Source organism: Schistocerca nitens, chromosome 4, assembly GCF_023898315.1.
Source record: "Schistocerca nitens isolate TAMUIC-IGC-003100 chromosome 4, iqSchNite1.1, whole genome shotgun sequence".
NCBI classification, from domain to species: domain Eukaryota; kingdom Metazoa; phylum Arthropoda; class Insecta; order Orthoptera; family Acrididae; genus Schistocerca; species Schistocerca nitens.
Window position 1 is genome coordinate 85582969 of NC_064617.1, and position 14586 is coordinate 85597554.

At 44.4% G+C, this 14586-nt stretch overlaps 1 protein-coding gene across 3 annotated transcripts in view; it reads left to right on the forward strand.

The window, feature by feature from the left end:
- The window catches only part of LOC126253454 (UDP-glucosyltransferase 2-like), a 307999-nt gene that overhangs the window by 196599 nt on the left and 96814 nt on the right, over positions 1 to 14586 (forward strand). The window contains exon 1 of one of the 3 annotated variants that reach the window (XM_049954803.1): positions 6451 to 6534. The exons of 1 other annotated variant lie outside the window; for it this stretch is intronic. The gene's annotated coding sequence lies outside the window, so the exon portion shown is untranslated. Of the gene's footprint in view, positions 1 to 6450; positions 6634 to 14586 lie in introns of those variants that run through there. One more of the 3 variants, XM_049954801.1, reaches the window with a different exon arrangement.

The window sequence follows — 14586 nt, forward strand, 5'->3', positions numbered from 1 at the left end:
AGGCCGAGGTTGCCTATACCCAAAGGGGTAAGCAATGGTAAACATCAGCTGTTTTGGAAACAGACGTTCTGCGTACTACTTCCTGCAGAGGGAGTTCGAGATGGCCTGCAGGAAGAACTACTACACCAACGTCTGATTGGCTGACCAATACTATTTAAAAGCTAGAACCAGCACCGGATGTCAGTTTACGCCGAATACCGACCTCAAGGACGTCTCCGAGTAAGACTACGTGTGTTACAACGGACTCTTGTGGGAAACTTGGAAGTTATCTTTTTTTGCCTCTAGTAGGAAATTCTTACTGGCTTTGTGATTGTGACTTTTCGTTGTTATTCAGTCATTTCCATGCAGACTCACATCAATAAAAGTTGTGTTGTAAAAACGTTCAGCCGGCCGCGGTGGTCTCGCGGTTCTAGGCGCTCAGTCAGGAACCGCGGGTCTGCTACGGTCGCAGGTTCGAATCCTGCTTCGGGCATGGATATGTGTGATGTCCTTAGGTTAGTTAGGTTTAAGTAGTTCTAAGTTCTAAGGGACTGATGACCACAGATGTTAAGTCCCATAGTACTCAGAGCCATTTGAACCATTTTTTTTAAAAACGTTCGAATTGTCAGTCACAACAAGGTGAGGTGCAGGATTCAACAGATTGAGGTCCACTACAATCCATGCATCTCTTCTAGGACCGACGCTGTTTACTGATGTGCACCTAACGTATGCATTTAAAGGACTGTCTAACAAATGGCAAGTAAAAGTTTACAGGACATCTAGTTCGATGAATGGACACTGCTTCAGGAAAGTCAAAGAGTCAAAGGTAAATAAGGAAAAACGTAAACGCCACCAAAGTAAATGTTAGTGTTAATAGTTAAAAAAACAACACCGCTCTTAACATGCAGGTCTGCAACTGAAAATTGGAAATTTGCGGTAAGGTCTTATGGGACCAAACTGCACAGGTCATCGGTCACTAAGCCTACACACGACTTAATGTACCTTAAACTAACTTACGCTATGGACAACACATACACTCATGCCCCAGACAGGATTCGAACCTACGACGGGGGAAGCCGCACGGACCGTGACAAGGCGCCTCCAGACTGAGCGGCTACCCTGTGCGGCTTGCCATTTGAGAATTTGTTCGTTAGTATGCCGTATGTAGCGCTTAGTAATCACCTGTCACAGGGAAGACAGCTTACACAACATCCAAGTCTTCGTTTCGTAAAGTTGCACATAACTTTTTCTTAGTATTCGCAAATGTGAACAACTAAAGAAGGAGTGTAAACTACTACGTTGTTATGTTTTAGTATTTCGCTTTTAGTAACACTACTCATAACATTTACTTGTGATGGTAATACATTCTTACCACATGACTCATATTCTGTGACGAATAGTGACAACAGGCGAGATGCCGCATAGACCTCTCACATAAATGAAAACAACAAATAAACGGGAGTGAACTATGTTACATAGAAAGATTTCAAGAGTCAAAACTTCCAAAACGGAACGCGAAAGGCATCACATGTGGTACTTGTGTGAAACAGACAGGAGGTACGTATGTGTGGAAATACCTTAGTTACATGTCGCTGGTGCAAATGGACATTACACCACGACACATACACAAATCTGAATACAGCGAACAGATATGTCAGTGACCGGACTGCAGTTCGTAATTTTGTGAAAAGAAATGAGGGGCACAAGGGAGATTTGAACTCGGATGCAGTATCGAGCCACGTTAAAGATCGTCGTATCGTGGTTGTGTGGTTACAGTGTTGGTCTGTGAAGTTCACAGACCGTAAATTCCCCAAACTAACACTGTAACCACACAACCACGATACGACGATCTTTAACGTGGCTCGATATTACACGTATTAAATTTCTATCTTTCACTGTTTATACGAGGGTTGGAACTTAAATAGTGGCAACTGTTTATTCACAACCGATACAAAAGAGTCACATGTTTGCACCTGTTACTGTCCTTCAAAGTAGTGACTAGCGTTTTGTAGGAACAGTTGCCAGCGATGTGGAGGGCGTAGTATACCGTTAGCAGAGCCTGTTCTGTTGATGATGCGAATGGAGCGGGCTACTGCCTGTCGAACCTATGGAACAGTTCTGAAACGAATGCCACGAAGTGGATCCTTCATCTTCGGAATCAAATCAAAGCCACAAAGACTTAAGTCACAAGGACTTAAGTCCGGGCAGTGTGGTGGATGGTACAGTACTTCCCAGACCCATCGACCGAACAGAGCAGCGACGGCTTGCGGTGGATGCGGCTCCGCATTGTCGTGCAGAATGATGGGTGGGTTGCGCAGAAAGTGTCGCCGCTCCTTTCGTAAAGCTGGTCGCAGGTGATGCTCCAAAACCTAATAGTAAATCTGTGCGTTGACTGTTCTTTTTTGAAGCATTACCTGCGACCAGCTTTCCAAAAGAAGCGGCGACACTTTCTGCGCAACCCACCCATCATTTTGCACGACAATGCAGAGGCGCATACACCGCAAGATGTGGCTGCTCTGTTCGGTCGATGGGACTGGGAAGTGCTGTACCGTCCACCATACTCCCCGGACTTAAGTCCTCGTGACTTTGATTTGATTCCGAAGATGAAGGAACCACTTCGTGGCATTCGCTTCAGAACTGTTCCATAGATTCAACAGGCAGTAGACCGCTCCATTCGTACCATCAACATAACAGGCTCTGCTAACGGTATACAATGCCTTCCACATCGCTGGCAACGGATTCTGCACAACGCTAGTGACTACTCTGAAGGTCAGTAACAGGTGCAAACATGCAACTCTTTTGTATCGGTTGTGAATAAATAGTTGCCACTATTTAAGTTCCAACCCCCGTATTTTGGTTCTTTTTTCCACAGTTCAGTACACCTTCCTCCAGCTTTCGTGTTAAATCTGTGTTCAGTTTTTGGCAGGCTATCCAATGGGCCAACTTACCACTAAATCAGAAGGGGGGGGGTTGCGGTAGGGAGTTTCCCTTTCAAGAAATAAGCCTTATCTGGAAATTTCAATTCGACCTTCAGTTTGGTTTTGTTCACAGAAGAGATATTAAATATAGCATGCTCGAATTATGGCAAGGAAAGATATAAAATTCTTCCCAGGTCTGTAGGTCTGTAGGATGCAGACGGCCCAGAATTTTATCCAATCTTTGTATGTAAACCTACGAACGGACCACGATCCGTGAATCTGTAGAAGCTAGGGTTGGCTCTGACAACATTTTGTTGGTTAGGAGTAGAACGAGGGGCTTCTGTTACAAGGGGAGTTGCTACATTTGCAACAGTAGTAGTAGGGGAGACTCGGTCACCTACTGCTATGATGATTTTTGTTTTCCTCGAGTGCACACTAGCTTCACTATGTCGCTTATTTCTCGTGCTGGAGAAGACTGAGGGATCCCGTTCTGACAGTTCCATCGACTCTACTTCAGGGTCTACACCAGATTCCAGTGGAACGACCAACAACGAGTGATGATGGGATCCATCGACTTTTCCACTGTATAAGGAGTGTTCGAATAAAAGCGTACGAATAGTCGTAACAACCAAATCGGTTGAAATTTGCATATGCTGCTTTGGGGTAACTTAGAGGAGCTTTTAGCGATTCGAATGTAGTGCTCGGCGTGGTTGTGCGCATGCGTCACCTCCACCTAAAAAATTCAAAGCTGTTCTCTCAGCAGGCAAGGTGATGTTCATTTACCGTCCTTTTCGGCTTCCAGGGTTCGATACTCAACGAATTCCTCGAGTACGGGAAAACCATGAACAATGACGTGTACTGTGAGACACTCCGTAACCTAAGAAAGTCCAATTAAGAGCAAATAGTATGGGCCGCTCACGGAGGGAGTGCTTCTGCTCCACGACAAAGCGCGTCGTCCACACGTGTCCAAGGTCACACAGACTCTAATGGCCACGTTCAAGTGTGAGTAGCTTCAGCATCCGGTCTACAGCTTGGACATGTCCCACGGCGACTTTCATGTGTTTAGTGCGCTAAAAAAAATAAAAAATAAATAAAAATTCGAAGCTAAACGCTTCAACTCGGACGACGAACTGAAGGACACAGTGGAGGACTGGCCCCTGTCACAGCCACAGGAATTTTGGAAACAGAGAAGCAGCTCGTGAAACAGTGGCATAATTTAGCTAAGGCCAATGGTGATTACTTTTGAATATAGATTTCAGTTATTGCGCAATGTTGTTTCGTATCTTTAATTCTGAACACTCCTCAGTTTGTGGAAGAACTTTCAAAGAAACTACATCTTGATGAAGATGCTGCGCAGCCAGTTATTATAGATATTGACCACACGGGCACCGAAATCTCGAACCCCTTCGCGATATACCCCACCATGGCGGGGCTAGTAGTCAGCGAGAGGAAAGATAACGGTACGATCCATAAAACCGGTATTCACTTGCTGCACAGAAGAGCCAAAGAAACTGATACACCTGCTTAATATCGTGTAGGGCCCCTGCGAGCACGCAAAAGTGCCGCAACACGACGTTGCATGGGCTGGACTAATCTCTGAAGTAATGCTGGAGGGAATTTACACCATGAATCCTGCAGGGCTGTTCATAAATCCGTAAGAGTACGAGGGGATGGAGCTCTTTTCTGAACAGCACGTTGTAAGGAATCCCAGATATGCCCACTAATGTTCATGTCTGGGGAGTGTGGTGACCAGCAGAAGTGTTTAAACTCAGTAGAGTGTTCCTGGAGCCACTCTATAGCAATTCTGGACGTGTGGGGTATCGCATTGTCCTGCTGGAATTGCCCAAGTCCATCGCAATTCACAATGGACATGAATGGATGCAGGTGATCAGACAGAGTGCTTACGTATGTTTCACCTGTCAGAATCGTAACTAGACGTATCAGGGGTCCCACATCACTCCAACTGCACACGCCCCACACCATTACAGAGCCTCCACCAACATGAACAGTCCCATACTGATATGCATGAGATTGTCTCCATACCCGTACACGTCCATCCGCTCGACATAATTTGAAACGAGACTCGTCCGACCAGGCAACACGTTTCCAGTCATCAGAAGTCCAATGTCGGTGTTGATGAGCCCAGGCGAGGCGTAAAGCTTTGTGTCGTGCAGTCATCAAGAGTAGACAAGTGGGCCTTGGGCTCCGAAAGCTCATATCGATGATGTTTCGTTGAATTGTTCGCATGCTTTCACTTGGTGATTGCCCAGCATTGAAGTCTGCAGTAATTTGAGGAAGGGTTGCACTTCTGCCACGTTGACCGATTCTTTCCAGTCGTCCCCTTTCTTGCAGGATCTTTTTTCGGCCGCAGCGATGTCGCAGATTTGATGTTTTACCGGATTCCTGACATTCACGGTACACTCGTGAAATGGTCGTACAGGGAAATCCCCACTTCATCACTACCTCGCAGATGCCGTGCTCCATCGCTCATGCGCCGACTATAACACCACTTTCAATCTCACTAAAATCTTCATAAGCTGCCATTGCAGGAGCAGTAACCGATCTAACCACTGCGCCAGACACTTGTTGTCCGTATATCTCTGTATTTTAATACGCATGCTTATACCACTTCCTTTGACGCTTCGATGTGTAAAGAAAACAGGCGTCAATTGAAGGTGTTTCGGCGTAACATGAAGCGTCGGCACGTCGGCTGGGAACGTAACTGCAGAATAGAACTCTGACTAGGACAGCACCACGACAGGGGCGGCACCTATACGAAGAGAATGTAAGCTCCGTTCCAGCTAGCCTCGGCGCACTAGAAGAGTCGCACTAGAATGCGAGTCGTCACCCTAACTTTTCAGTCGTGACTTACGTTTTGCTTGCATGGAAATTGTATCTATTGAAGAACATTGACTATTTGCATATCGCAATTTGCTTGCGACACATTATCAGCTAAGTTAAATATTGTCAATTCAATTTACTGTAATAAACTCCGTTAATACGATTTCCTTATATGTTGTCTATCTATCCGAGAAAACATCTACGTAGTCCCTCTATACTAGTGGCCAGGACCCCACAGAAAGAGCGACCTCACAGCGCTTTTTGACAGTTGCGCAACTGTGAGCAAACCTACAGTTACCTGTGTCGCCGCCTTAGATGTATACGCAGTACAAGGTGACACTAGGCGTAGTGGCTGGTGGGAGCGATTTTAAATGATACCGCCATCTAAGGTCGCTGCCGTCCATCGACTCGCCTGTAAGCTCGGACTGCTCGAACAGTAGCGATGTTCCTCTTTTCTTCCATAATTCCGCTCGGCCGCACGACGCACTTTGTCCATTGCTGCGAAGCACATCTTGACCTTGTCTGCAGGCTTGTGAGTTGCAATCTAGCTAATTGCTACAACGCGGCAGGTGGATCAAATAAAGCAGGTAAGTCGACGGCCACTTTATTTAGCGGCAGATATCGCTGTGTAGAGCGGCCACGCGCAGTGACGTCACTCACTCCCGCCAAGGTCACTGTCAGACAGCTGACTACCGCACAGCGTCTGACGAACGGCGGTCAGTGCCGCTCCGAGCCTCGCCGGAGGGAGATCATAGAAAAGGACGCGATAGTTGCGCCACCATCTCCACGCACACACGTGGGTACCTGCAGTAGACGCTGCTCTGGACTGACGTTACAATTGTGCAGTGTATAAATTATCGACGTGGCGACGTCTCTCTCCACTAAATAGACGTCGGTAAGATTACATTACCAAAATTACTTTCTACGTCCTCGACTATTTCAAACTACAAGTGAAACATACTGTATTATTATGTCATTTTGTAGCTTATGATCGTAGCTAAACGTTCCCAGAGTATGCTTTACGGAATGTGCTTACTCCTGCTCGTAGCCGGCCGCTGTGACCAAGCGGTTCTAGGCGCTTCAGTCTGGAACCGCGCGACCGCTACGGTCGCAGGTTCGAATCCTGTCTCGGTCATGGATGTGTGTCATGTCCTTAGGTTAGTTAGGTTTAAGTAGTTCTAAGTTCTAGGGGACTGATGACCACAGCAGTTGAGTCCCATAGTGCTCAGAGCCATTTGAACCATTTTTTACAATTTGAAAACTTGTTATTTTTATGTCTGACATTATTTGATTCTATGTGTATGTCTATTTACATAATGTTTCACTTACGTTTTCCTTTTAATCATCTTGATCACAGTCGAACACTATATATTGAGTTGTCACTGTCACTGTAACTGTTTCACTGCTTTACCAGCTGTAAAAGCAAACATGGCGGGCAGTGGAACAATTGAAGGTGTAAAAACAAGATGGCTGACAGTGGAACAGTTGAAGGTGTTCCTGGTAGTTGTTTTGAATCTTTCAGAGGTGTTAGTGATTCTTTTTTCCTTTGTGTGTGTGTGTGTGTGTGAAAAGGGAGAGGGAGGGAAAAGAGCTTCAACGCCAAGATGATTAACTGAATGTGCAAACGCAAAAAGACCGGGCTCCGAACGACTACGTGACACTGCCGAGAGGGATGGCTATCGTGTTCGGCGTATTGGTCTGGTGTATTGTACTGCATCGACAGCAACGATTTGATCAGCAGCTGACATCACAGTTACACAACGCACTATTACAAATCGGTTACTTCAAGGACAACTCCGAGCCAGACGTCCTGTAGGGTGCATTCCACTTACCCCAAACTACGCCATTTGCGACATCAGTGGTGTCAAGCAAGAGCTCATTGGGGAAAAGGGTGGAAATTGCGTGTTCTCTGATGAAAGATGGTTCTGCCTCTGTGCCAGCGATGGCCGTGTGTTGGTTAGGAGGAGTCAAGTAGCGGGTCTGCAGCCAACCTGTCTAGATGCTACACACTGGACCTACATATGGAATTATCGTGTTGGGTGCTATTTCGTATGACAGCAAGAGCACTCTCGTGGTTATCCCACGCACCCCGACAACTGGTATGTACGTGTCTCGTGATTCGGCCTACTGTGCTGCGATTCATGAATAGAATTCAAGGGGGTGTTTTCCAACAGGATAAAGCTCGCCGATACAGCGCACTTGTAACCCAATTTGCTCTACACAGTGTCGACTTATTGTCTTGGCCTGCTCTATCACCAGAGCTGTACCCAGTCGAGCTCATATGGAACAGCATCAGACAACAGCAGCATCATCCACAACCACCACTGACCGTCCCTGTGTTGACCAAGTGCAACAGGCATCTAACTCCACCCCACGAACTGACATCCAGCAACTGTACAACACAATGCATGCCCGTTTACATGCTTTCATTCAAAATTCTGGCTATTACACCAACGTTTCACATTTGCAGTGGCTTATCTCATGCTTACCTTAACTTATGATCTTGCAATGTTACTCACAAAAATTTGCTAACTAAACTAATGTATTTCTGAAATTTCGTTACTCTACGTTAACAATCTTTTGGTGTTGCATTTTTTTTCCCGTCAGTGTCTTTGAGGCAGCGCTCGGAGACAGACGATTTGTTTTGTTCCTCGGTGGAACCCCTAAATATTGTACACAAGATGTAATCAACAGCTCGGCTGAACAGATGAAATCACACCATTAGTACTGTATTAATTGGAAAATGTACTGCTGAAAAAGACTTCTGCAACACAGTATGGCTTGCATAGCGTGTGTTTCTTTCACTGGAAACATCTGTCTCAACATCCTTTTGGCCACAGGGAGTCGCTTTATAAAGCAATCTGTAAGATGGAACTAAAAGCAAATTTACATTCTCCGTTCAAGTAGAGCACAATACTGTGTCAGCAGTACCGAACGGGGCAGTATTAAGTCTGGCATCATGCCTGGAAGAGAAATTTCAAGCTAAGATCGTGCGCCCGCTGTTACATTTATCTTGAGACTGAAGCTAACTTTTTGTCCATGTTTCAGTTCTCATAAAAAAAGATTGTGAAAACTGAACTGATTTGCGCAAACACAAGTCTCTTTTCCAGTCATACATGTTTCGGTGGAGTTTCACTATCGTTAGTGGTTTCATTTAATTCTCTGTCGAATGTCAGGTAAAAGTGTGTGGTAACATGCAAAAACTTAGATTATGTTCATTATATTGATAATATTTTAATAAAATATACACCTCAATAGCACATAATGATGTTCCACGTAGCTGCGTGTCATTTCCAGCAGTGCTGATATTTGCGTAGACTTCATCATCTGCAACTAATAAGGATCTCTCTAGAGTGCATTACTGAAACTGAATGGAAATGTGGCACCTAAAATGAATCTATCGGTATCTGTTAATGTTGTAATAGGTCACTGCAAATATTGATATGTTACATTCTGTTGGCAACAATACTATGTCAATTATCTGTCAACGTTTGTTTACTAGCTTATTGTGTTTGCTTCCGAAATTGTTTCTGCGTATTGGTTGTGTGGATCTGCTACATTGGTCATTTACGTTTCGGGCCAGCATCATGTACCGATATTCCGAAACTGGTGGAAGAAACCGGGATCAAGAAATTCCTTGAAATGACTATAAGTGGGAAAAAACGTGATGGATCTCCAAAGAGAAGCCGGATCGACACAGTCAACAAGGACGTCGGCGAATGTTGTCTCATTTGGGACAGGATACACGAGGACGTGACAGGGGTAGAAAACGTGGAATGGGGCTCATCACCAACACAGGGGAAACTGGAGCTGCGACCTGTTGATGATGTACGGACACCGGATTTCCGTCTCTGTTAACGACGTTCGGTTTAGGATTGTGCGTAATCGAGACACGAAGCATCAACCTGCTATCTCGCCTTAAAGTCAGCTGTTGACATGAACCCCACTGGAACCAGTTTAAATTTGTAGGAATCCTCACATATTGCGTGACCCCAGGAGCGTCGCTGCAGAAGATTGGGTGAGACTTAAGCAGCACTGTGGACAGCATTCCAAGGAGGATCCAAGCATGTCGCAATGGACTGGGTGAAGCGATAGAAAGTTGAATATAATACATGTTGCATTTCGATTTTTCACATGCGCAGAGATGCGGATCTTCGGACAGACTGCTTTTTGCTTACATGAAATTTATTCACATGCAAATGGACAACCATCAGCTGTGTAATGGAATGATGACAATGAAAATGTGTGCCGGACCGGTGCTCGAACCCGGATTGCCCTCCTATCGCGGGCAGTCGTCTTACCATTAAGGTTTCCGAGCACGACTGATGCAAACTTCCATACACCATCAACCATGTATCTACAACCTGCACTCGTACATTCGTTACGTATGTTGCCTTGTAGGAGAGACATTTAAACTTAAATTCGCATGCCCAGTTGCAAGTCGTATGAACAAAACTGGCACTGCAATAATACATTTATCCGCTGACACAATGCACGCGACATTCAATTAAAATGTCTCCCCTGTACGGGAATACACATAATGGGTGTACGAGTGCTCGTTGTACACACATTGTTGACGACATGTGGAAGTTGGGATCTGGGCGTGAGTTGTGCACGGGTAGCCAAAAGGGAATGCTACCGATCGCGACAAGCGGAAAATCTGGACTCACGTTTCGGTGCGGCACAAATTTTCGCTGTAGTCATTCCATTATACAGATGAAGGATATCGATATTCACTGTAGTCATTCCATTATACAGATGAAGGATATCGGTTTTCGCAAATGCGAATACATTTCATGTGTTTCATAACGGCTGTAGCCGCCGCTGTGCATCGTGCTCTGAACAAGACATGCACTGCATTATCGTATCTGCTATTACTTTGGTTATTCTTTCGCTTCCATTTCACAATGAAAGTTTTTTTTTCCTTTTTTGTTACTTTCATAGTAACCGTGAGTGAAGTCGTAACCATTTCTGTTACTGGTCTTTCCATTAAGTATCAATAACTGGAGCCTCTCTGAATGCTACACTGTATCGACTGTGCATCGACCCGTAAAGAGAAGTCAGCTGTCCAATTCGTTAGTATGCATACCGCACTCACAGATCAGCAGGAGATGTGAATATCGACAATGTACTAAGATCATTTAACTACATTAAGTGCTTTTGACTTTCGACAACATAAACGATGTATCACAGGGGAACAGGAACACTAAGATAGTTGGCTGATGATGCTGTCATCTGGAAGAAAGATTCTTTTTTGGGTGATCTAAAGGAAATTAAGACAGAATTGGAAAAAGTTTTCTGTTGATATAATGAACGAAATCTTTCTTTCGCTGTGGATAAATGCAAGACAGTACCTATAACAAAGGTAAAGGATGTATCAGCAAAAAATTACCACATCGTAGTGACTATCTTGAGCACAACACATCATCTAAGATTTTAGTGATAATATAATAATAATGTCCTGTGAGTAGCGCCTCCCGGCGGGTAGACCGTTCGCCTTGTGCAAGTCTTTCGATTTGACGCCACTTCGGCGACTTGCGCGTCGATGGGGATGATTAGGACAGCACAACAACCAGTCCCTGAGCGGAGAAAATCTCCAACCCAGCCGGGAGTCGAACCCGGGCCATTAGGATTGACATTCTGTCACGCTGACCACTTTTTTTCGATTTATTGGTCATAACATTCCACAGTAGTACATAATTTTCAACTGACATCTAAAAGTAATAAAACAAACTAAAATTAATTACAGGTTCCTTGACATTTTAGAAAAAATCCAAGTCTAAACCAGATAGTGATGTTCGTCACTTGATCGTATTTGTTTTTCTTTTCCAAAGATCAAATTGTCTCTCGTTTCTTCATGTTCTGAATCGCATCTTCGAAAATGGAAAAAAAAAAATGGTTCAAATGGCTCTGAGCACTATGGGACTCAACTGCTGTGGTCATAAGTCCCCTAGAAGTTAGAACTACTTAAACCTAACTAACCTAAGGACAGCACACAACACCCAGCCATCACGAGGCAGAGAAAATCCCTGACCCCGCCGGGAATCGAACCCGGGAACCCGGGCGTGGGAAGCGAGAACGCTACCGCACGACCACGAGATGCGGGCATCGAAAATGGAGTTCACATGACTGTTCTTCTGAGGAAGTTGGCGTATGTATCATAATAATTATTCATGCGTAGTAGCTTGTGATGCTGGTCGGAGATGTACGTCCAAAAATTTCCTTCCCTCCTTTCTTTACTCAGCTACCGGAGGTGGACAGATTTTAGTGATAAACGTCTGTATATCAGATGGGGAGATCGTTTAAAATGATTGCTGGGGTCTGTGAATGGGATACTTAGATTGGAAGGAATGGATGTAGTGATGTGCAGTGCATTTGTATAGGAAGTCGCATAAAAGAGGGTAGTATAACTTTTTCTAGACCATTGCTCCAACGTTTGGAGTGCTTATCATTAAGGCATGATGATGGACGTCGAGCGCATTGAGACTGGTCGGTATAGCCCACACAGAAGAGTATCATATATGCTCGGGGACTTAAATGGGAGTCCTTGAAAGACGCAGTTCGGGCGAAATTCTGTCAGATGAATTTAGAGAACATGAAGTCGAAGAATACTATGCGAGAATTCTGCTGCCACGAACGTATATATCTCGTAGTGGTCACTATAATAACATTAGAGAGACCAGAGCGCGTACAAAAGCATGGACAGGCGAACATACGCGGTTTTTCTTCGCCTCAGCTAGTACGCTAATGGAATAGGGAATGACATTGACAATACAGTAACGGAATCCAAAATAAAGGCATGGATATTTTTAGGAAAGTTAACATTGTCCGTTGGAAAAGTTGTGCTCGGTGTATATGCGTAGTATGAGATTCAGTGTACTGACAAATTTAATAAAATGGTATCGAATTTGATGTCAGTAGTACATCAACGATTCATGTGGTAGAGGGTGGAACTCGGTATAAAGGCAGTCTTTGCGCACAGCGTTAGTGTGTGTGTGTGTGTGTGTGTGTGTGTGTGTGCCTTTACTGCAGGAAACAGACACCATTACTAATAGTGCGTGTTGTGTACAGAATCTACGACTGTGACAATGCCGCGTGGAAAACAGTTATCATGTCACGAAAAAACGAAACTCGATGCAGACAAGGAAATGGGACTCTCTAGTCCTCAAATCACCAAGAAGTTGAATAGGTCAAGTACAGTAATCGATAATTCGTTATATTGGGCGCACTATCCGAACTGAACGGAAAATATAGGCAAAGTAGAAAATTATCCGAGACGTCGAAACGGTTACTTTTGCGCCAAGCAATGGCTACAAACCGTTATTCTTCACAATTTGTTGCTCATTTACAGCATCCAGTAACTGCCAGACATCTACAATAAATTTTGTTACATGACAGATACCTTGCATTCAAGAAACGGCTGCAGATAACAGCTGCGACACCCGAACATAAACAGGCTAGATTGAAGCTTGCTGAAAAACATATGCCATGGACTTCAGAACGGGATGAAGTGATGTTCAGTGATGAGAAGAGCTTTAATTTAGATGGGTAGAACGGATGTCACTGTTATCGGCATGGTCTGAGAACAGAGCAGCAGGTGAGAACGAGGAGAAATTTTCGTGGTGGACGTGTTTTGATTTGGGTAACCTTCTACGCTAAAGGTAAATCATGCTTTGCTTGGCTGAAACTACAATGAACTCTAACATGTACAATGAGATGCTAGGGACAGAACCGATTAGGATGTATGAGGACCCAGGGGACGACAGTCTAATATTTCAACAAGATAATGTATCTGTGCAGGTTTCTCCTACAACCAAAAAGTGCTCTGCAGATAAAGATACTGATGTCATACCCATTCCTGTACGTAGCTCGGATATTAATCTCGAGGACAACTCTTGAGAAATACTTACAAGGCGTGCTTATCACACTGGAAGATAATTTTATGTCGTATGTAGGCTGAAAGAGCGATGAGAGAAGAGTGGGCGACAATTTCACTGCAAGAACTACAACCCTAACAAAGTCAACGCCAAAGAGAATTTTTCATGTAATTAGGCAGAACAGGAGTTGGACAAAGTACTAACAATGCAGTAACACAACAATACAGTTTGTGCCCTTATACCAGTTCCATCCAAAAAATGCAAACGCCATATTTTGTTACTCGTCTTAAGAGAGAAACTGTGTTATTCAGTTGTCGCTGTTTATCTGTTAAACGTATCTCCTACTTCTGTAATACATGCGATAGATGTAAGTTTCAGACATAGTTTCATAGGAACCCTTCCTTTATACTGATTTCCACCGCTGTAGTGGTATCAAGTGCCCTCCATCATGCATTATATATTGTGCAGTAGATGAAGAAATAGTTGCCCATGTTTTCTCAGTAGCAATGCTATTTCATACTTATGGTAGTTGTCCCTACCAACACTTTCTAAGTGTAGGGTGCCTTCCTACTTTTCCACCATGCGTGAACAGACAGACCCCTATCTGTCCAAGATCTCTTCTCTCTCTGAACGGCCTACTGTCCAATGTAACAGGCTCTATAGATTCCGTTCAACAACGTCCACAGCAGGTGGTTCCCGTCCATCAGGTCTCTATGCGGCGAAACCGACAGCCCTCATCGTTGTTACCAGCTACAAGCGTGATGTGTAGAAGACTGGTGTCAGCACTGAATGAAAGCCATAGTAAACTAGAACTATGGAAACAGAAATGTGATTGATCATAACAGACGTGCAAAGCAGCCACGTAAAACGGTCTTTCAGTTTCACGGATTTTCTCCAACCACACGGAGTACAATGAACTTTTAAATCAATCTTGCATTACCTCCGGAAATTTCACAATTTTTGACGTCCAA